The sequence below is a fragment of the Onychostoma macrolepis genome, chromosome 21, assembly GCF_012432095.1.
Source record: "Onychostoma macrolepis isolate SWU-2019 chromosome 21, ASM1243209v1, whole genome shotgun sequence".
Lineage (NCBI taxonomy): Eukaryota > Metazoa > Chordata > Actinopteri > Cypriniformes > Cyprinidae > Onychostoma > Onychostoma macrolepis.
In genome coordinates this window covers 28,748,153-28,772,241 of record NC_081175.1, presented here as the reverse complement: position 1 = coordinate 28,772,241, position 24,089 = coordinate 28,748,153, and the positions used below count along the sequence as shown (strand labels likewise).

The window sequence follows — 24,089 nt, the reverse complement described above, 5'->3', positions numbered from 1 at the left end:
AGTTCATTGCTTTTTACATTAGAAAATCAAGACTGTACATAAAACAACACAAAATGGTTATTCAAACTGGGAATAAATTATGTACAGAAAGCGAGCAAAGAACGTTCCTGAATACCTAGCGAAAAGTCCTTTTATAATCACTGAAGCTGTTTACACTGCAAAATTTGAAATTATTGTGTTATTGTATCTGCACTGTGTTTTACGATGAGAACGTTTACATAAGTGTACTAAAAATTATTTACATGAAAGTTACATTTTGAAAAGTTTCGCATACAGACGACAATGTTGTCAAAACGATCTGCCAATGACGAATGCAAAATTCGCGAATGCGAATGACAAAAAACACTGCATTATGCATGCAGGCCAGTAGTTGGCGATGTCACTTTGTAAAGAGATGCTACGTGCTAGCATACATATGCATTTTTTTAGACCGAACGTGTTATACGCATGCACATGACGTCACTGTTTTTGTCGTTTACCGAGACAATAATGGTATCGTTTTTAAAAACTTAAGTTTTTAAACTTGTTTTCAAATGTTTGCATTTTCAGGCTCCAAATATTCCATTTTCGTGTAAATAAATGGTCACAACATTTTAGTTTTAAGTCTGATTCGTATAAACTATAAAACCCTTTTTTTTTTTTTTTTTTTTTAAATCTGAAATAAGATGCAAATATTAAATGAAAAATTAAAAACTGACTGAAGTAAGTTTAAGGTGAATCACTGAATTTACTAACTAAATAAATAGAAAATTTAACTAAAATAAAAAATAATTCTTCTTATATAGTAATATTTAAAAAGAAACAAAAACTATAATAAAACGGAAAAAAATCGCATACAATTACTATGAATGAAACTAAAATGAAAACTGATAATATAAAATAAGCTAATGTAAATTATTAATAAAGAAAACTGTAATAGTATATAAATAATACAAAAATAACATTGTTGATATCGTAATGCCAAAAAATAATAATAATAAATTAAATAAAAATCTGATGCAACAGCAGATCTAAATGTAATGATGTGAATTTTCAATAATTTTCACTTGAATTTTTACAGCTGTAATAGATTTAGTTTGTGCACGGCCATGTTTTGCCTATGTATCTTCAATTTGTGGGACTTTTTTTTTTTTTTTTTTTTTGCCCCAAGTCTCTGTTAATTTCCAACCATTTTAATATAATGCATTTTGCAATGCTGCTCATCTCTACAGACGTCAGTTTCTGCTTCGATGTCTGTCTTGTAGTGCAAGATTTAGTATGTGAGAGATGCGGTCAGTCCCAAAAGCAGCTCACTGTCATATTAGGAGCTGGAGAGGTCAAAGGTCAGAGTGAATCCACCCCCACCTCGGATGTCGTGATGTTTGATTACGGTTACAGGAAGTGGGCAGAGCAGAGCCGGTGTGTGTGTGTTTTCATTTGTGTTGTGAAAGCTTGTTTTTTTTCTTTAACTATATGCTGTGCTGTGCGTTTGTACGTCTAATATTTCCCGGGACGGATGAGTCGTCCGCCTGATCGTGACAGAGATGGAGAGCCACGACAGAGCAGAATTCAGCTCTCAAATGCATCATCAGTCTGCAAACACACAATCACGTTAGCGCTGCGTAACCTCTTTACAGATACATGATCATTTTACAAACGTGACAGCGCAGACGCACCACGCTTAGTCTCTGTCTCAAACTGGCTCCGCGCGTTCGCTCAGGACTCAGGAGGCAGATGAGAAGAGCGCTGCCAAAGCCAATAGAAGGCAAGCCTGCAACCATTAGCCAAAAAAGTAGGGCTGGGTTTTGACACAAATTTCACGATTCGATTCGATTCAGTATCGATTATTTTGGATACATATCAGGTACGGTACATGCCAGATTTTCTCAAGGTAAAAAAATCTCTCAGCTAATGCTGTATAAAATATACATGAGAGTCAGTTGCTACTACATTATAATATTGAAGGTTAAAATTGACTGATTTGTGCCGTACAACTGCTTAAATTGCACTTAATTAAGTTTTTATAATAATGAAGTTACAATTACTTCAGTTAGTTTTTTTATACACATTTAAATAGTGGCTGGCATAAAAACTTGGACGGATTTATTCAAACATAAATAAAACATTAAAGAACAGTAAACAATTATAATGAATGTTATATGGTGCATATATTTAGCAAAATGCCCCTCTCTACAGTTTATTTTTCTATCTGACTAAAGAGTTTATGGTCACAGAATATGTTTTTTCTGAGGTAAATGTGACGTGTTTACAAGCCGTTATGACATCTTTGCGCGGCTGAAACACTGATTGAGAGATTACAGAGACAGGATACGGATTGTAAAGTTGTACTCTTTCTTTTAACTTGCCTTCGAATGTTTAGTCATGTTTATGCCATGGTCTGTCTGAATACTGGATTCTGATTGGCTGGCAGGTGTTGATTAAATTCGTTGAACTGCAGGTAGTTCCAGGTCAGTTTAATCACGTTCTATATTAATGCGCTTCCTATAAACATTGGTAACCATAGTAACATACAGTTACAGTTGAATAGTAATACAGACAAATTTTTATCGTTCCAGTCAAATATTGCAGCGCAAATATTATTAACATCTTTAATATGTGAATGCTGGTAAATGACCATGGCATAAACTGGATAATCAACGGCTAGCTGTGCATTAAACGATCTGAATGCACTCCGCTGCGCGTCGGGCGGTTCTTCGCCTCCACGTCGTGCATTCAAATCATTTAATGCACAGCTAGCCGTTGATTATCCCTTACTTATTTTGTGCTGGTATTAATGTGGGGGAGATGATCAGTATCTTCTCTTGATTTGTTTCTTCACTTCTTTTCTTCTTCCATCTCTTCGTCACATCTCATCTTTTATTGTCTCATCTTCTCGTCTTGTATATTGTCTTCCATTTTAATGCTTACTCTCTTCTCTTCTCATCTTTTGTATCATCTTTTCCTGTCTCTTCTTGTCTCATAGCTTCTCATCTTGTATGTTTTTGTCTCATGTCTTCTCTTCTCGTATCTTGTCCTCCCTTCTCCTCTGTTCATGGTTTGTTTCTTCACTTCTTTTCGTCTGTCATCTCTTTATATGTTGTCTCATCTTGTCTGATTTCTTATCGTCATCATATCTTCTCTTCCTGTCTCTTTTCTTATTTTTTTTCCATGTTATTCCTTCTATCACCTCATCTCTTCGTGTCTCTTCTCTTCTCATCTCGTATCTTCTCTTCCCCTCTTCTGCTTTGATTTCTTTCTTCACTTATTGTCATCTCTTCATGTCTCATCTCATCTCTTCTCGTATCTTCTCATCTCTTCTCATGGCTTATCTTCTGATCTCATCTTCTCTTCCCTTCTCTTCTGTTTTGAATTTCTTCTTTTTTCCCTGTCATCTCTTCATGTCTCATCTAATCTCTTTTCACGTCTCTTCTCTTCTCTTCTCTTCTCTTCTCTTCTCTTCTCTTCTCTTCTCTTCTCTTCTCTTCTCTTCTCTTCTCTTCTCTTCTCTTCTCTTCTCTTCTCTTCTCTTCTCTTCTCTTCTCTTCTCTTCTCTTCTCTTCTCTTCTCTTCTCTTCTCTTCTGTTTTGATTTGTTTCTTCATTAATTTTCTTCTCTCATCTCTTCATGTCTCATTATTTTATCATCTCACCCATAATCTCACCTCATCTCTTCAGATCTCCTTTTGTCTCGACATATCTCTCTTCTCATCTGTTCATGAATCATCTTGTCTCATGTTTTTTCGTCTTGACTCTTGTCAGTGTTATTTCAGTATTATTTATCTACTATTATAGTATTTATTAATACTTTAAATTAGCTTTCATTTTAAATGGTTTAAGTTTATTTCAATTTCTTTATTTTTTATTTTATCTGATTTTTTTAACTCTACTCTCATCTCTTATCTCTTCTGATTGCAGGACTTTAACTTTAATCTGTCAGATTTCTTTCCATCACGTTTATGCTCATGTTCTGACCTTTGACCCCCGCAAACGCCCTAGATTTTTTTCTTTTAACAGCCCGTAGATCAGCTACAGCTAAAACCACCTCATGACAGATTTAGCCGTGTATTTGTGTTCAGTGTGTTCATCGGGAGGTCCTCCATTGGCTTTATGAGTGTGTGAGGGAGCGTTTGCCCTCAGGCTGTTCTGGATCCTCCTAAAACGAACAGTGACTCAATAAAAGCCCAAATAAATGAAAAATAAGCCATGATTCCAGCAGCTGCATCATCACACGTGATTCCTTCAAGAACATCAAACCAAACACCTTCTGTTTGTTTGTTTGCACGCAGCTGATTCTCCAGACTCAAGGGTCTTAACATCTATCAACCTTGTTGCTATGTGGTTGCTAGGGTGTTCTGAGAGTTTTCTGCTTTTTTTAAGTGTGTTGCTGTGGAGAGTGTGTTTTTTTTAGGTTGTTCTTAAGGGCTTCTGAGTGTTTAGGCTGTTGCTATGCAGTTGCTAGGGTTTTCTAAGTGTTTAAGCCGTTGGTATGCAGTTGCTAGGGTGTTCTGAGTGTTTTGGCTGTTGCTATGCAGTTACTAGGGTGTTGTGAGTGTTTTGGCTGTTGCTATGCAGTTACTAGGGTGTTGTGAGTGCTGTAGACTGTTGCTATGCAGTTGCTAGGGTTTTCTAAGTGTTTTAGGCTGTTGCTATGCAGTTGCTAGGGTGTTCTGAGTGTTTTGGCTGTTGCTAGGGTGTTGTGAGTGTTTTAGACTTGCTATGCAGTTGCTAGGGTTTTCTGAGTGTTTTAGGCTGTTGCTAAGCATTTGCTAGTGTGTTCTGAGTGTTTTGGCTCTTGCTGTGCAGTTACTAGGGAGTTGTGAGTGTTTTAGATTGTTGCTGTGCAGTTGCTAGGGTGTTCTGAATGTGTTATAATCTGTTGATATGCAGTTGCTAGGGTGTTCTGAGTGTTTTGACTGTTGCTGTTCAGTTGCTAGGGTGTTCTGAGTGTGTTTTAGTCTGTTGCTATGCAGTTGCTAGGGTGTTCTGAGTGCTCTGGCTGTTGCTATGGAGTTGCTAGGGTGTTTTAGGACACACACACACTCTCTCTCTCAACTTTAAGGCTTAGTGCTGGAGGTTTGATCTGCAGCTCTGTGAGCACTAGCACTAGTGAACAGCACTACTGAGTGAAGGTGAGAGGCGGGCCGTTAGTTTCGCTGGCAGGATATCGCAGGGTTAAACCCCCTGAAACGGCCCAGAGAGCAGCACGCCTGCTCCCATCGGGGGGTAACAGAGGACGGGGGGTGACAGGGGCAGGAGGGGGTGACAGATGGTCCTGCTCGGGTGCAACACACACACACAGAGGTTAATAGGCGCTTTTTTTTGACTGATTTGACAAAGTTGAACACCAGCTAGTGTTGACTACACACAGAGAGACTGCACCTGCTCTCACACACACACACACACACATCCAGCTAAATAGTCATGTCATAGCCTTTGATTATTTTGTATAAAGGCAGTAAGTTTTTTTTTTGTTGTATTTTTAGAATGTGTTTTTTGTTTTTTCTTATATTTGCCCATTTATTTTTATTTCTTCATATTTTCTACCTAAAATGTTTCAAATATTTACTTTTTATGCATATTTTACCCATTTCTTTTTTATTTTACCCATATTTCATTCCATATATTTCATTATTTTTTTTCATATTTTTACAGATATATTTCATTTTTTGTTCATATTTTAGCCTATATTTTATTAAATCCCCCTCATATATTTCATGATTTGTTTTTACATATTTTCCACTATTTATTTTCATATTTTCCCTCATATATTTAAAAAAACATATATTTTATAAATATATATTTTTTCTTATTTCCTATATATTTTTAATGATTTTTATTATTATTATTCTCTTAATTAATCTCATTTTTTTAATTAATTTTTTCTAATTGAAGGCATGTCTAGTTGTACCCCCAGCAGAGTGTGTGTGTGTGTGTGTGTGTGTGTGTGTTTGTAAACAGATGGGACAAAATAGTCAAGTGAGTTGTCTGAAGTATTGATCACTTCTTTCCTTATCTCTTTTTCTTTGTTTCCTTCTTTCTTTGGATCTTCTCTTTCTGAATTGCTTCCATGCAGCAAAAAAGGCAAAAGAGCAAAGGATAAAATTAGATTGCAGAATTGATTGTTCGGCTGTGTGTGTGTGTGTGCAGGTTGATTTCGTTCAGTGCTTCTGTTGTGTTTGCACTCTAGTTTACTGATGACATCAGCAGTCGCTCTGAAACTTCCCTGTTTAAAGTGGCCTGATGGAACTCTGGCTTTTCTCTCTGATTCTTAAAGGGACAGTTCACCCAAAAATGATCAATCTGTCATCATCATGTATTTCTTGTTTTTTGTTCATATTTTCCTCAATTTATATTTTGCATATTTTCCTCATACTGTATATTATGATTTTTACATGATTTTTTTTTTTCAGATTTGCATCCATGTATTTTGTGATTATTTGCATATTCCCCCCCCCCCCCCCACCTATTTCATTATTTTTTCATTCATATTTTAGTTCACGTTTTTATTCATATTTCCCAAAATTATTTGCGTATTTTCCCTGTGTATTTTATGGTATTCTTGCATATTCCTCATATAATTAATTATTTATTATTTTTGCATATATTGATATTTCTCATTGATACTTAATAGACAGTTCACCCAAGGCTGATCATTCATGTATTTCATGATTTCTTGTTCATATTTCACTCCACCTTTTTCATATATTCCCCATATATATTGTGATTTCCCCCCAAATTAGATGTTCAGCAGAATGTTCACGCTGCTCTTTTCATCAATAAAAGTGAACGGAGACAGGTGCTGCTCTGAACTCCAGAAAGCACCATAAAACAACAGATCTTCTGAAGGCATACTTTAGCAGCATGAACGTTGTGCTAAATTTCTCCTTTTCATGCATGTTTGGAATGAGTGAATGAGGTTTTTTTTTTTTTTTCATTTTTGGCTGAACTACCCTTCAAAGGGAGCAAGAAAGCACCTGATCTCACAGACAGAGAAAGCTTCTTTCTCTCTCTCTTTCTTAAATCACTTAATCGCAGTAACATCCTCAAAGAGCCATCATGGCTTTAGAGGTGATCGTCTTGCTTTTCTGTCTTCAAGGCTGTTTCCTTTGAGCGGCTCGACCGTCTTTTGTGAATGTTAAATTGGATGAGCTTCACTCCCTTAAACGGCCACTTACGTTCCAGTTTTAATGGAATCTGCTTGTGTGTGTGTGTGTGTGTGTGTGTGTGTGTGTGACATACGCTTTCAGTGTGTTATGAGGTGAAGGTCTGTTTCTAATGCACCTTTTTAAAAGGAGGAAAATAGACACTTTGTTCAGGCCTGAGACTAAAGACGGCGTTTCCCACTCAGACGACATGAGAAACTAAAGCAGACACCCAAACACTCCATCAGTGCTGAAGCAATGAGCGCTTTATGCAGGAGATCTGATGAACGTGCATGTGATTTCTACCTTAACCAGCAGTGAGCGCTAACACTGATCAAACACACAAGTGTGTTGTTTTGTACTTAGCTTTTAATTCATACTGAAAAAATGTGAAAATATATATCACAAAACAGTTGGCAAGTTATATACTGAATTAAATGTAAAATTTTAAATTAAAAAGACTGGAATAGTATTTCTCTTTTCTCTAATAATCTTTGCTTTATTTACAGTATTGTCAAATATTTATTTTACAATGCAGAGATCCCAGCATCATCTGTTTTACTGTTAAATAATTAGTTTGTATCAGTTGTATGCTATTTTCATGCTTAATTTTTTTAAATTGATCAGCAAGATTTTTTAATTGAAAACTAAAAATGACAATTTTACATTAATATTTTAAATAGTTTTATTCAGCAAGGAAACAATAAAATAATACTTTTATTCATCAAGGATGCTTTAAATTGATCAAAAGTGACAGTAAACACATTTGTAAAATTAGAAAAGATTTGTATTTCACATAAATGCTGTTCTTTTGAATTTCTATTCATCTGTGAATCCTGAAAAATAAAATGCATCACTGTTTTCACAAAAATATTGGGCAGCACAACTGTTTTCAACATTGATAATAATCAGAAATGTTTCTTGAGCAGCAAATCAGCATATTAGAATGATTTCTGAAGGATCATGTGGCTTTCCTGTAGCTCAAATAGTAGAGCATGGCGCTAGCAACGCCAGGATCATGGGTTCGATTCCCAGGGAAAGCAAGAGCTGATAAAATGTAAAAACTGTAACTTGAATGCAACGTCTGCTAAATACATAAAATGTAAAAAATGTAAAATGCACTGAAGACTGGAGTAATGATGCTGAAAATTCAGCGCTGCGTCACAGAAATAAATTAGATTTTACAATATATTCACATAAAAAAGGGCTATTTTAAATTGTAATATTATTTCACAATTTTATTGGATTGTTCATCAAATAATGAGCAGAAGAGACTTCTTTTAAAAACATTAAAAGTCTTACCGTTCCCAAACTTTTGTACATGATTCTTAAGAGTGTAAATAGTCAGTTTTATAAAAGCTGGTTTGATACTGAAGGTTTTATTGACATCTGACCCCATAGGCCAGACCGGACTGAACCAGGCTACACCAGACCAGCCCGGTAGTCTCTGTAATATTGACCATATCCTCAGTTTATGTCGTCTTCATATCTGCAGAGTGTTGTCTGTCTCTCTGATGCTGGAAGCCACAGTATCGATCTCACCCACAACCCACCGGCGCTTTACCTTACTGGAAGTTGTGGGGACGTCTGTCCCACCACACACACACACACACAGAGACACTCACACTCACTCACACACACACTCACACTCACTCACACACTCACACACACGCTCACACACAGACACACACACTCACGCTGGTGTCTCCATGCAGCACGTCTAGTGTCTGGTCCTCTTCTCTTTTGCACACATTTCAGATGCCACACATACAAAAGACATCTCTGTTCAGCCACAGACGTGCCACACTGTCGATTAATCTATGAGAAATAATGGTTTGGTTTTTCCTTCTTAAAATGTCATTTGTAACCCATTGCAATGTTGCACATGTCAAAAAATGTAAATGAAAATGAGTTGTAATGAATGTAAAAAATGGGAATTTTATTTTTAATTTAATATTATTTGTTATTAATAAAATGTAAAATATAATAAAATGTAACCATTATCAGTAAAATATTCTTGAATGAAACATTTTTACAATTTAAAACAACTCTTTTCTATGTGAATATATTGTAAAATGTAATTTATTCCTGTATTCAAAGCTGTATTTTCAGCATCATTACTCCAGTCTTCAGTGTCACATGATTCTTCAGAAATCATGCATTCTTATATACATATAATTATTTACTTGTATAATAATTATTATTAAATATATGCAATAATTATTCAGTCTATGTTAAAAGATTAATAAGTGCTTAAATAATATGAAGGCAAATATTATATATATATATATATATATATATATATATATATATATATATATATATTATTTTAATTAAAAAATCTAAAATCTTATCCAGTTGATACGTAGTGTTTTAACATAGAAAGAAAAGAAAAATAAATTGATATTATTGATCTAAGAAACCAATTAAAATGGCTGAAACATATATATATATATATATATATATATATATATATATATAGTGCATGTCTAGTGTTTATTTTTCTTTAATATGAGTTTTAGTATAAATTGAATAACTGCAAACATTGATATTGAGTATGTCGGGATGTTTATGTCTCGCTTTAACTTTGTTAATGTGAAATGTGGTCAATGTGGTTTGGTTTTTCTTTCATCAGATGTCATTTTAACCCATTTAACGTCCATAATGTGACGTATTTCTGAGTGTAACAGTATAATAATGTAGGACAGGACTTGATTTACCCATCATGAGGTGTTGATTGAGTTCGGTGTTGATAAAATTAGTGGTGTTTGTTGGTCGGTTTCACTAATGAAGTTGTGTGTGTGTGTGTGGGCCTCAATCTCTGCAATTCACGCTTGTCCGCAAACAATGAGCCTTCGTTTTTCTTCTTTCTCCTAGTCTCTTTTTTGCTGCAATCGTGTGTCTCCAATTTTTTCGGGCCTTTTGGAAGGAAGTTAAAAGTCCTGTTTACCGACAGCTTAGAGCTTAATTGACTGGAAGCCAAATAGAGAGTGTTTGTGCTATTCAGCACCGCGGCCTATTGATAACGGCGTGTGTGAAAGCCAGCGAGCAGGAGGGCTCTTATTGAAGAGAGACGCAGTCACAATCGCTTTGTGGACTCTTTTATCATGGACACTCGAGCCCCAGTCTCAGCGGACACACACCGGCCGTCTGTTGCGCTATTGAACTGTCTCTCTCTCACACACACAGAGGGAGAGAGTGTAAGAAAAGAACTGACTGTGAAGATGCAAAAGGAAGAAACACTTTGTGTGTGTTACTCCTGTAACATTGTTAGAGATGCACTACAATTTTACAGATACTGTCAATATTTAAGAAATAAAGTAAATGTGTGTTGTTTTTAACTCCTCATTCTGTTTAATGGCTGCTATACTGTATAATTTAACCACTAGTATCCATTTCATATATTTATATATAAACAAAGTAATAAAATATATTGACACACACAAACAAGCACATATATATATATATATATATATATATATATATATATATATATATATATATATATATATAACTTATATTTCTCATTTATAATTGTATTATTTATATTTATAGACACACTGCCGATCAAAAGTCAGTAAGATTTTTTATGTTTTTTAACGGAGTCTCTTCTGCTCATCAAGGCTGTATTTATTCGATCAAAAAAAAACGTAATATTGTGAAATCTTATTGCAATTTCTAATATTGGTTTCCTATTTTAATATACTTTAAAATAGAATTTATTTCTGTGACGCAGCGCTGAATTTTCAGCATCATTACTCCAGTCTTTAGTGTCACATGATCCTTCAGAAATCATGCTAATATGCTGATTTATTATGAGTGTTGAAACTGTTGTGCTGCTTCATATTGTTTTTTGGAAACTGTGATACGTTTTTCTTTCATTCTTTGATGAATGCAAAGTAAAAAGAACAGCATTTATTTTAAAAAAATTTTTGTGTTACAATATACAATGCTATTCAAAAGTTTGGGGTCAGTAATTTTTTCTTTCTTTCTTTTTTAAAGAAATTAATACTTTTATTCAGGAGGGATGTGTTAAATGAATAAATGACTAAATGAAAGAAAGCGTTTTAGCCTGAATGAATGGCTCCTACCTTTTTAGAAGGTTTTTTAACCGTGCGTGCGTGCGTGCGTGCGTGCGTGCGTGCGTGCGTGCGTGCGTGTGTGTGTGTGTCTGTGTGTCTGTGGTTGTAAGGATGTAATCTGCTCTGTATTCTCAGTTGTTCTCTCGCTGTAGTTGATTAGGAATCTACAGATATGAGCTCTGGATCATGTGTGTGTGTTTTAAAGTATCAAAATGTGTTTAACCTTCAGAAGCGTGGGCTGGAGAAGGTCACGTCCTCTTCCTCCTCGCTAATAAATTGTGTTTACACTCGCTGGACGCTTCACAAGACCTTCAGACTCTTCTGACTCTTGCTCCTTTATGTTTTCTAACTGATGAGACTTACTGCTTTCCTAAAACGGCAATTAAGTCTACCAAAATCTCATGGGCTTAGATTTACCAAGGCCAGGTTTCCCTAGCAACCACTCAAAGTACCCTAGCAACTTATGAAGTTATACAGCAAATTATACAGTTATATTATTTAAAAAAAAATATGAATAAATGTACTGGTATAAGTAACTATGAAGCATTTATTATTTCATTAAACGGTAAATTTATACTTTAAAATATTTAACAAACTATATTTATTGAAATTTAGATTTTAATATAATAATATAATTGTATTATAATAAAGAAAAATGTAATATTTTATATTGTACTGTTGTAATATTTTAATATATAAATGTATTGCGCTTGTATAGGTAACTATGAAGTAATTTCATTAAACAGTAAATGTATATCTTTTAAAAAGTAATATAATTATATCATTCAAATAATGATGTATGATAATGTAATCACAAAATAATATATATTCTTACTATAATTATTTTATTTTATATTACGCAGTTAAACATTTTAAAATATAAATATATAAATATATTGCATTGGTATAACTATGATAACTATAAATAATAAGTAGCTATAGTAATTATTTAATTAAGCAGGAAATTCATATTTTAAAATAATATAATTATATAACAATAAAACACCCTAACAACTGCCTAGCAACACCCTAGCAACCATCCAGAGTCCCCGGGACGAATAGATTCTCAGTCAGGAAAAAAAAAAAGACCAAAACTGAATTGACAAAATGGAGCATTTGCACCTAGCAACCTCCTAGCAACACCTTAGCAACCACCCAGAGTACCCTAGCAACCGCCTAGAATCCTAGGGACAAAAAGATTCTTGGTTAGGAAGACAGAAAGACCGAAACTGAGCATTTGCACCTAGCAACCATCCAGAGTACCTTATCAACTGCCTAGTAACCACCTAGAAGTGTTTTCTGACAAAACAGAGCGTTTGCTTTTGTTTGGGCGTAAAGCGCAGAGCAAAAAAAGCGTTTATTTCCTAGCATGAGATTTCTTGCTCCTGCATTGTAGGGCGGCAGAGATCAATCCTTTCCCACAATCCCCTGCTATCAAATGTTACCTGCCTGCGTATCGGTGATCAATGGGCCGGCGGAGCAGGCAGTGCATCATGGGAGCTGATAATCCATGATGTTGGAGCGGCTGGCGCAGGAACGCCAGAGCGAGTCGCAGTGCATGATGCTATTGATCCGTTTCCCAGCGTGAAGGAGCGTCTGCTGCATCTTTCTCATTGTTCTCCATCTCCCTCTCTCCGTTTAATTGATGCTTTCTCCTCTTTGATAATTTTATTATCCGTCCGGCCCGATCCGGCCGTTTTTCAGATGGAAATTCATGGAGGAACGTCGCAGTCATCTGGCGTTTTTAGCTGATTTTGTTTGGAGCAGCAAATGCGATTCATGTGCAATGACATTACGATAGATCGGCCGGTATTAAAGATACGCCGTCGATACTGTTCATAAATCAATAACCAGAGACGGTGTAATCCATCCCGAAGACGTTTGTTCTGTCACTTATTGCATCCGACGTGAAATATTACAAAACGTCTGATCGTCAGAGCCATTTTCTCCTATTATAACGGCAGGAGTCACAATGATGGCAATATGTGCTCAGTAATGTTATTGTGAAAACAGCCCGACTTATAAACACTGACATATGACAATAATCGGATTGGATTAAATGCATCAGAAAAAGCAATAAAAACATCAAAACACAAGCAAAATAAAGAAATAATAGTTTACTTAACATTTGAACCAGGTGTATTTTAAACTTTATCTTCTGGTATGAACAAAACGTGCATATGTACAGTGGGTACGGAAAATATTCAGACCCCCTTAAATTCTTCACTCTTTGTTATATTTCAGCCATTTGTTAAAATCATTTGTTCATTTTGTTTTCCTCATTAATGTACACACAGCACCCCATATTGACAGAAAAACACAGAATTGTTGACATTTTTGCAGATTTATTAAAAAAGAAAAACTGAAATATCACATGGTCCTAAGTATTCAGACCCTTTGCTGTGACACTCATATATTTAACTCAGGTGCTGTCCATTTCTTCTGATCATCCTTGAGATGGTTCTACACCTTCATTTGAGTCCAGCTGTGTTTGATTATACTGATTGGACTTGATTAGGAAAGCCACACACCTGTCTATATAAGACCTTACAGCTCACAGTGCATGTCAGAGCAAATGAGAATCATGAGGTCAAAGGAACTGCCTGAAGAGCTCAGAGACAGAATTGTGCCAAGGTTACAAAACATTTCTGCTGCACTTAAGGTTCCTAAGAGCACAGTGGCCTCCATAATCCTTAAATGGAAGGCGTTTAGGACGACCAGAACCCTTCCTAGAGCTGGCCGTCCGCCAAACTGAGCTATCGGGGAGAAGAGCCTTGGTGAGAGAGGTAAAGAACCCAAAGATCACTGTGGCTGAGCTCCAGAGATGCAGTCGGGAGATGGGAGAAAGTTGTAGAAAGTCAACCATCACTGCAGCCCTCCACCAGTCGGGCTTTATGGCAGAGTGGCCCGACGGAAGCCTCTCCTCAGTGCAAGACACATGAAAGCCCGCATAGAGGACTCCAAGATGGTGAGAAATAAGATTCTCTGGTCTGATGAGACCAAGATAGAACTTTTTGGCCTTAATTCTAAGCGGTATGTGTGGAGAAAACCAGGCACTGCTCATCACCTGTCCAATACAGTCCCAACAGTGAAGCATGGTGGTGGCAGCATCATGCTGTGGGGTGTTTTTCAGCTGCAGGGACAGGACGACTGGTTGCAATCGAGGGAAAGATGAATGCGGCCAAGTACAGGGATATCCTGGACGAAAACCTTCTCCAGAGTGCTCAGGACCTCAGACTGGGCAAGGTTTACCTTCCAACAAGACAATGACCCTAAGCACACAGCTAAAATAACGAAGGAGTGGCTTCACAACAACTCCGTGACTGTTCTTGAATGGCCCAGCCAGAGCCCTGACTTAAACCCAATTGAGCATCTCTGGAGAGACCTAAAAATGGCTGTCCACCAACGTTTACCATCCAACCTGACAGAACTGGAGAGGATCTGCAAGGAGGAATGGCAGAGGATCCCCAAATCCAGGTGTGAAAAACTTGTTGCATCTTTCCCAAAAAGACTCATGGCTGTATTAGATCAAAAGGGTGCTTATACTAAATACTGAGCAAAGGGTCTGAATACTTAGGACCATGTGATATTTCAGTTTTTCTTTTTTAATAAATCTGCAAAAATGTCAACAATTCTGTGTTTTTCTGTCAATATGGGGTGCTGTGTGTACATTTGAGGAAAAAAAATGAACTTAAATGATTTTAGCAAATATATATATATATACACACACACACACACAGTGGGGCAAAAAAGTATTTAGTCAGCCACCAATTGTGCAATTTCTCCCACTTAAAAAGATGAGAGAGGCCTGTAATTTTCATCATAGGTACACCTCAACTATGAGAGACAAAATGAGAAGAAAAAATCCAGAAAATCACATTTTAGGATTTTTAAAGAATTAATTGGTAAATTCCTCGGTAAAATAAGTATTTGGTCACCTACAAACAAGCAAGATTTCTGGCTCTCACAGACCTGTAACTTCTTCAAGAGGCTCCTCTGTCCTCCACTCGTTACCTGTATTAATGGCATGTGTTTGAACTCGTTATCAGTATAAAAGACACCTGTCCACAACCTCAAACAGTCCAACTCCAAACTCCACCATGGCCAAGACCAAAGAGCTGTCAAAGGACACCAGAAACAAAATTGTAGACCTGCACCAGGCTGGGAAGACTGAATCTGCAATAGGTAAGCAGCTTGGTGTGAAGAAATCAACTGTGGGAGCAATTATTAGAAAATGGAAGACATACAAGACCACTGATAATCTCCTCGATCTGGGGCTCCACGCAAGATCTCACCCGTGGGGTCAAAATGATCACAAGAACTGTGAGCAAAAATCCCAGAACCACACGGGGGGACCTAGTGAATGACCTGCAGAGAGCTGGGACCAAAGTAACAAAGGCCTCAAATCCTGCAGCGCCAGACGTGTCCCCCTGCTTAAGCCAGTACATGTCCGGCCCGTCTGGAGTTTGCTAGAGAGCATTTGGTTGATCCAGAAGAGGATTGGGAGAATGTCATATGGTCAGATGAAACCATAATAGAACTTTTTGGTAAAAACTCAACTTGTCGTGTTTGGAGGAGAAAGAATGCTGAGTTGCATCCAAAGAACACCATAACTACTGTGAAGCATGGGGGTGGAAACATCATGCTTTGGGGCTGTTTTTCTGCAAAGGGACCAGGACGACTGATCCGTGTAAACGAACGAATGAATGGGGCCATGTATCGTGAGATTTTGAGTGAAAACCTCCTTCCATCAGCAAGGGCATTGAAGATGAAACGTGGCTGGGTCTTTCAGCATGACAATGATCCCAAACACACCACCCGGGCAATGAAGGAGTGGCTTCGTAAGAAGCATTTCAAGGTCCTGGAGTGGCCTAGCCAGTCTCCAGATCTCAACCACATCGAAAATCTTTGGAGTTGAAAGTCCGTGTTGCCCAGCGACAGCCCCAAAACATTACTGCTCTAGAGGAGATCTGCATGGAGGAATGGGCCAAAATACCAGCAACAGTGTGTGAAAACCTTGTGAAGACTTACAGAAAACGTTTGACCTCTGTCATTGCCAACAAAGGGTATATAACAAAGTATTGAGATGAAATTTTGTTATTGACCAAATACTTATTTTCCACCATAATTTGCAAATAAATTCTTTAAAAATCCTACAATGTGATTTTCTGGATTTTTTTTTTCTCATTTTGTCTCTCATAGTTGAGGTATACCTATGATGAAAATTATAGGCCTCTCTCATCTTTTTAAGTGGGAGAACTTGCACAATTGGTGGCTGACTAAATAATTTTTTGCCCCACTGTATATGTATATATATATATACACACACTATTAGACATTTCAAAGGGTTTTTACAGTAACTTACTTTGCCATTTAAGATTTACAGTAGCAAACTGTATTTGATTTACATTTGCAAACTGTATTTGATTTACAGTTGCAAACTGTACTGTTTTACAGTAAATTACTGTAAAAATAATCAAATTCATCAGTATACTACTGTAATTCATTCATTTTAATAGAGATTTCGTTAGGTTTTATCATTTTTATATAGAATTCATTTAATTTTTACTCTACATAAGTACTACTGGCATTCAATTAAAACAGACACAATAATTACTAAATATCAAATTCTTTATTTAAAACATTGTATGTATAACACTTAAAAATACAGTCTTCCAATGCTGGAACAGTGCATCTTCACCATTTCTCCTGTCTTAGGACGTTTTGCAGTGCATTATGTTGTATCCTCTGGATTTATCCTCACAAAAATGCATAGCCATCTGCAAAACCCAGGTGCTGCTCCAAAACGTGGCCACCATCTTTGCTCACCATCCACTTTGTTAGTGACAGAAATGTCTTCTCTGATAAACAAGAAGTAGAAATGACACACTTTTAAAAGGCAAACCCCATATAGAATACACAAACCTCTCAAAACCATAGTTGTTCTCTTACCATGAATGATCTCAGTCTCAGGGTGGCTGGCATGCTCATGTCTTTCTTGATGCTTCATCGCAGTTGCCTTTAAAACACAAATACAAAAAAATGCAGTAAATCTTAAATTCCATTAAAAAATATAACAAACTAATTCTAAAACTAGAAAGGCAGCTAGCCATAAAACTTGTTTAACCTAGCTAACATACGATTTTATTTTCTCAATATGCAACTGGCTAACATTAACTACTAACACCTGAACTAAATTTCACATTAGTTAACCTAATGTTAATATAAGCGTTGCTCGTTAAAAATCATTTTAATTAGGTAACTTAATTCAATAAGCTGACAAAAGGCGTATTAAACAACAGCGCAGTTTACCATAGTTAAGTTTGTTACCGCCATGTTGACGGATAAATGTTACTATGGGTTAAACTGGTGTGCAAAAATCTGACACAAACACACAGACAAACGTACATATATTTGTACCTTGCTTGCTGGTCTTATTCTCTCGTAAGTTGCATCGACACACAGCGCAGATGTTCTCCGGAACTCTTCCACTCTCACGGGTTCATCCCCGGGCAAAACCCGCGACTCAAAGACAATATAGGACCTATTATACTATCTACAGTGGATGCAGACAGTAAAGTGATGCCCCGGCATATTTCTGACATAGCCTACAGATGTACTCCAAGCGCTCGCACTGTTTCTGACATGAAGGACAAACGGATTTTCCAATCATTACAAGTGATGTAACACATACACTGGACTACATCCAGTGTAGTCAGTCCCAAACTGTTGCAGCGTTGTAGACATGGTGACCCATACTCGGAATTTGTGCTCTGCATTTAACTCATCCAAGTGCACACACACAGCAGTGAGTAGTGAACACACACACACCATGAACAGTGGGCAGCCAATGCTGTGGCGCCCGGGGAGCAGTTGGGGGTTCGGTGCCTTGCATGACTCTTACCTCAGTCATGGCTGGTTATTCATTCCCCCCACCTACAATCCCTGCCAGACCTGAGACTTGAACCGGCAACCTTTGGGTTACAGGTCTGACTATCTAACCATTAGGCAATCAAATGTAATAAATGAGGAAAATAAAACTACTTCAATAGAATGGAGCCAAAGAGGCCATTACGGCAAATATAGTAGTATACAGAAATTTAAAAAAATTAGTCTCTGTATGTGGGGTCTGACGTCACAGAAAATTCCCATGATGCAAAGGGTATTACAGTTATTTACTGTAAAGGGAATTTGCAGTATTATACTGGGTGATGCACAGTAAATAACTGTAGAAATTACAGAAATGTCTAACAGTGTATATCTATATATATAAATGTAATAAATGAAAGTAATAATATAAATTAATTATTTCAGAATTCAATCAAAAACATTTTAAAATTATAAAATAAAAATGTGTTTATTGTAACACAATTGTAAAATAATCCATTTGTATTATAATAATTGTATTTTATGTTATATAACTATATTATTTTAAAATAGAAATATATTGTTCTGGTATAAGTAACCATAAAGTAATCTGAAAAGTACATTTTAAATTTTTAAATAATATTATTAAATAAAAATTGAAGTAGTTATAAATAGTTATTATAATATAATATAAAAATTTAAGATGTTTTAATATTTTTTTTTTTCTGAGTTGTATTTTAATTTGACAGATTTTTAAAATACTTGACCTTTTCTTATTTTTCTTATTTTATTTGTCAACTGTTTGTACTGCTTTGAAGGGTGTACAGTTGTGATTTATGTGTATGTGCTTTAGTTATGTGTTTGGTGTGTGTGTGTGTGTGTGTGTGTGTGTGTGTGTTAGCGTCTGCTGTGTTCCTCATCACAGTTTGATTTGGTTTCACCTTGAATGCAGCACCGCAGTATTGATTCAGCTGATCTCACACACACACACACACACACAGATCGACGGCGGCCATGTTAGGCACCTGCAGGATGGAAAGGCTGTTTCTTTCATATTGCTTTCACAATATATGGCCTCTAAATACAGTCACAGCGGTAATTTTTAAAGCTCAAATGTCACAGTATGAGATATAAAATATTAAAGTGTGTTATTTATTGTAAAGAAAGACGCATAAACACACTTTACAAACAAAATATATGAAGTTTGAGCCGTGCCGATATACAGCCATATCTCACGTCTACTCATGTGATATTGCGTTTATACAACAGTTTGATGGCACAAGTGTGTAAATACATAAAGAAAATGACAACGGAGTGTCTTTAAAAGCCTTCTTTTGTGCGAACTACTTGCTTCCGCCACAGATTTAAATCTGAAGTTGACAGTTTAACAGCTGAGTCCAAGCCTCTGTTACGAATTCCAAAATGTCACTTTAGAACTAGTAACGAAGGAACATTTAGTTGCTTCATTGTAAGCTTACTGTATTAAAAGCAGTGTATTATGTAAAGTAGATATTGTGAGAGAGAGAGAGAGATAGACTGAGTGTAAATGTATAGTTTTTGTCACGCCAATAAAGCACACTTCATTTGAATTGAATTGATAGACTGAGTGAGTGTGATTACCTGCATCTGATACAGCATTCATTCTTCAGATCAATCTCATATCACAAAAAAACACTAGTTTGAATATCTGCTGAGGAAAGCGTTATCTTTATCGTAACTGCTGAATTATTTTGTTGAAACTAAAAATAACTTATAAAACAAATAAAATTAAATAAAAATTAAAATAACTCTAACCCTGTTTATAGCGTTCTTCAAAGTAAAAGTCTTTACTGCTGACTCACTCATAAAAACAGTCTCTTGTCACCATCTAATGGCGGAACAATGTAACTAAAATCACCATCACGAACAGGCACCGTTTCTCAATACTAAACACTATTATTAAATACTATTATTTACTGTATATAAAATATTATTTACACAAAATATTATTTATTGAATAATAATATTTAATAAACAACAACAACAGCCATCAAAAAAGTTGCTAGGCAATTCAGTCAAAAGTACAACGGCAGCGCTCTGATATACGGCATTGAATTTACATAAACATGAGATTTTGCCAAAACTATCTTCTCTGGAACAAATAATAGATTAATGAGACCAAAGACTGCCCGTTAGATTTACCCAAAACGAATTACATCTCATGTTTAACCACTATAGAGACATCAGAGCCAGTGGTAAAGATCTGGCCGAGGTGAGGCGCTCTCTCTGCAGGTTCATGAGCGCAGAACGACTGCTGACCATCTGGAGCTCGCGGCTCCGAAAGCAAATTTTCAAATAAACATTTTACAAACTGCATATTTGAACTATAAGCAAGTACATTCTCGCCTGAAAACCTCTTAAAACTACATTCCATGACACAAAAACGGTAATATTTATAAAATGATACTGGATTTGGCCGTCTCGCTGTTATCTATCTATCTATCTATCTATCTATCTATCTATCTATCTATCTATCTATCTATCTATCTATCTATCTATCTATCTATCTATATATATCTGCAGGTACTGATGCTTGTTTTTCATTCATTTTAACATAAGAAAATATATACTTTTGAAGCCGCCGTATAAGTGCTGTGTGTGTGTGTGTGTGTGTGTGTGTGTGTGAGAGAGAGAGAGAGTGTGTGCGTGTAGCATTTCATACAGTGTTAACTGTAATATTAATAGCAGCAGCAGTTCTTCATATAGAAACTCACAGAGATGTTGTTCTGCTCCTCTGAGAATTATCAATATTTCAGTGTTTGTTTTGTTGTCGTAGCTTTGATTTTGTCTTTAATATTGCAGGTAAGAAGCGCACAGATACTGATTAAACAAAGATGATCGTATCGCTTCAGATTTCATACACACAACCTGAACAGACTATGTGTGTGTTTCTAATACCTAGAGCATGGAAATGTACTTATGCTGTGTTTGTGAGTGATTTCTGTTGGCAGTGAAACTATGAAACCTCCTCACAGTTTACTGTCACTTATTTCTATTGTCACATTTCATTTGCTTTGATGGCGGTGACAATTTCTTTAGCTGCAACACTTCTTTACTGTATTGTATGCTTAAAAAACAAGAATAAATACACCAATAAATATAGAGAAAACTTAGACAAAATACATTTAAAGTGTAAAATCATAACATTTTAATTAAATAAAATCACAGGATTTGAGCAAAGAGCGAAGTCTTGTAATTAAATGCACAAAGTGAAATAAAATAGACAATTTAGTAATTAAGCAGATATTTTTGTGTTTATAACAAAAAAGGTTTAAATAAAAAGTATTTAATGCTTGGTTTATAGTTCTTATATTTACTTTTTTTCAACATTGCAGCACTAACTTATGTCTATAAAACGTGATTTACCCCATTTTAATTGTCCTAAGTCGTTAAACTCAAGATTTTTTTTTTTTTTGTCAGAACAAACTTTGAAGTACTTACTTTGTTAGTAGGACCCATATAAACCTTTACAATTTTTAATTACAAGTGCATTAAAAAAAATGATAATAAAAATAAAAACTTTTATAGTCTTCTTTTTTTTCTAGATTGAATTTTATAAAATGTCTGTATTAGTTGTATTGTTTGTAGAATGTTGAACCTGCCATGTAATAATGAATGATATGGAAATAATTTTAAATACAAATGTAAAATGTAAATGTGTTTTAATGTATTCTGCTTTGAAGTAATTATTTAAATAAAGTCAATTTATATAAAAAAATATATATATATATACACATATATATATATATATATATATATATATATATTTATTTATTTATTTATTTATTTATAAAATAATGTAAATATTCATTATAATGTAAAGTAAAATTTTATATATTGGCTGTTAATATAATTGCATAATAATTATATAATAATAAAGTATATAATAATAAAATAAGTATTTATTATTATATGCAATATAATTTTATAATATTAAAATATGTTTTTAAAATATAGTATTTTTGTCATTTAAAATCAATTTTAGAGCTGGGTTGATTATTTTAAGAAATTTTTTGAATGCTTTACCTTTTGCTTTGTCTTTCTTATTTTATTTATATTTATTGTATTATTGAATATTGAACTTGCCATTAAAAACAAATTAGGTTTTTTACAGTTTCTGAAATGAAACAATTATTTCAGTAAGGTAAATTTATATTTACAAATAATATATTTGAATTACAAACTAATATAAACATTTATTATAATATAAAATATAGTGTTATAATATTAAAACTATTTTTAATTTTTTTAATTTAATTTAAATTAATTTTACATATTAATTTTATTTATTAATTTTTGTAGTCAGTGTAAGTTAGTAGGTGAATGTCTCTGACTATGATCATGATGTGGAGGTTTTGAGAGCTGCTGGTTTGTTTCTGAGTGCTGCTGCGTCCTGAGAGGTCAGAGGTCAGCTGAGAACCAATCAGACGAGGCCGGGGTCAAATTGAATCAGCAGAGATGTGGCCTCTCGTGCTCAGAGCACAAAACATTAATGGAGCCAATGAGGTTAGACCTTTTAGTGTGAGGCCGGAAGAAATGAAATAATACGATTTTTTTAAAAATAAATGGACAGAAATGAAGACAAAATCTGCTCTGACTTCTGCGGTGCAATAAGTGAAACTTGTGATTGTCCTTTGTCTGAGTGCTGTTATTTATTACTTATTTGTTTTTAATATGAAATGAATGGTTAATACTTGATTTTACAGTCTTTGTGGCTCTTTACTTGTTACTATTATTAATCATAACTTTAATAGCAATGTGCAGTTACAAGCAGCTCCACAAATGCAAAAGGAACAGAAAACACAGATTAATTTATCAAATATGTGACCTTGGAGCACAAAAGCAGTCATAAGTAGCTCAGGTATATTTGTAGCAATAGCCAACAATACATTGTATGGGTCAAAATTATCAATTTTTTCTTTTATGCCAAAAATCATTAGTATATTAAGTAAAGATCATGTTCCATGAAGATATTTTGTAAATTTCCTACCGTAAATATATCAAAACTTCATTTTTGATTAGTAATATGCATTGATGATTTTTTAGCACCCTCAGATTCCAGATTTTCAAATAGTTATATCTCAGACAAATATTGTCCGATCCTAACAAACCATAAATTAATGGAAAGTTATTTATTCAGCTTTCAGATTATGCATAAAAAATGTACACTTATGACTTGTTTTGTGGTCCAGGGTAACATTTGGTTTATTGTAAAGGAAATAGAAAACACAGGTTAATTTATCGAATATTAGTTGTTTATTGGTTTATTACTGAAATTATTGATTATATTTGTGTGTACATCAGGGCTTTAACAAGATGGATCCATTTCTTAAACCTTACAGTGTTAGACGTAGTTTCTGACAAAATAATTACTTAATTTTTATTGAAAACCTACAGAAAACCTATTCTTCACAAAATATGAATTAAATTAATAAAAATAAATCCATATAATGCGTAGTACAATTTAAGCAAATAAAAAGTCAACATCTTAAGTAATTCTTGTAAAATCCTTAAAAATAATATAATTACTTAAAAATATATAATTTATATATTTTTACGACTGTATTGTTGTTATAGAAACAAACAAACATTCATCCAGCTGATATTAGAACCATTTTTATTGTGTTAATTGACATTAGTGGAGATGAAAATAAGCATTTATCCATTGTGAGCAGATTGTGAACTGTAATATCTGTGCTCTACATCATCATACGTCTCTGTATTGTGGCCTCAGGCGTGTGTGTGTGTGTGTGTGTGTGTGTGTGTGTGTGTGTGTGTGTGTGTGTGTGTGAGTGAGTGACTAATTGTGTGTCCAGTGTTGGAGGGGCTCCTGCGGTACACACACGTTTGGTAACAAAAGAAGCCCGTCCAACCGCACCCCACACTTCCGCAAGCAAACACCCCTCCGGCTCTCTTTATGCCTGTGTGTGTGTGTGTGTGCACCACGTGTCCCTCCAGCACAAGGCCCTGACCATGACCCT

General features: G+C 35.1%; 1 protein-coding gene across 1 annotated transcript in view; it reads left to right on the top strand.

Moving 5' to 3' along the window:
• Positions 1–24,089, top strand: part of LOC131528732 (WD repeat-containing protein 7) — a 124,867-nt gene that overhangs the window by 66,265 nt on the left and 34,513 nt on the right.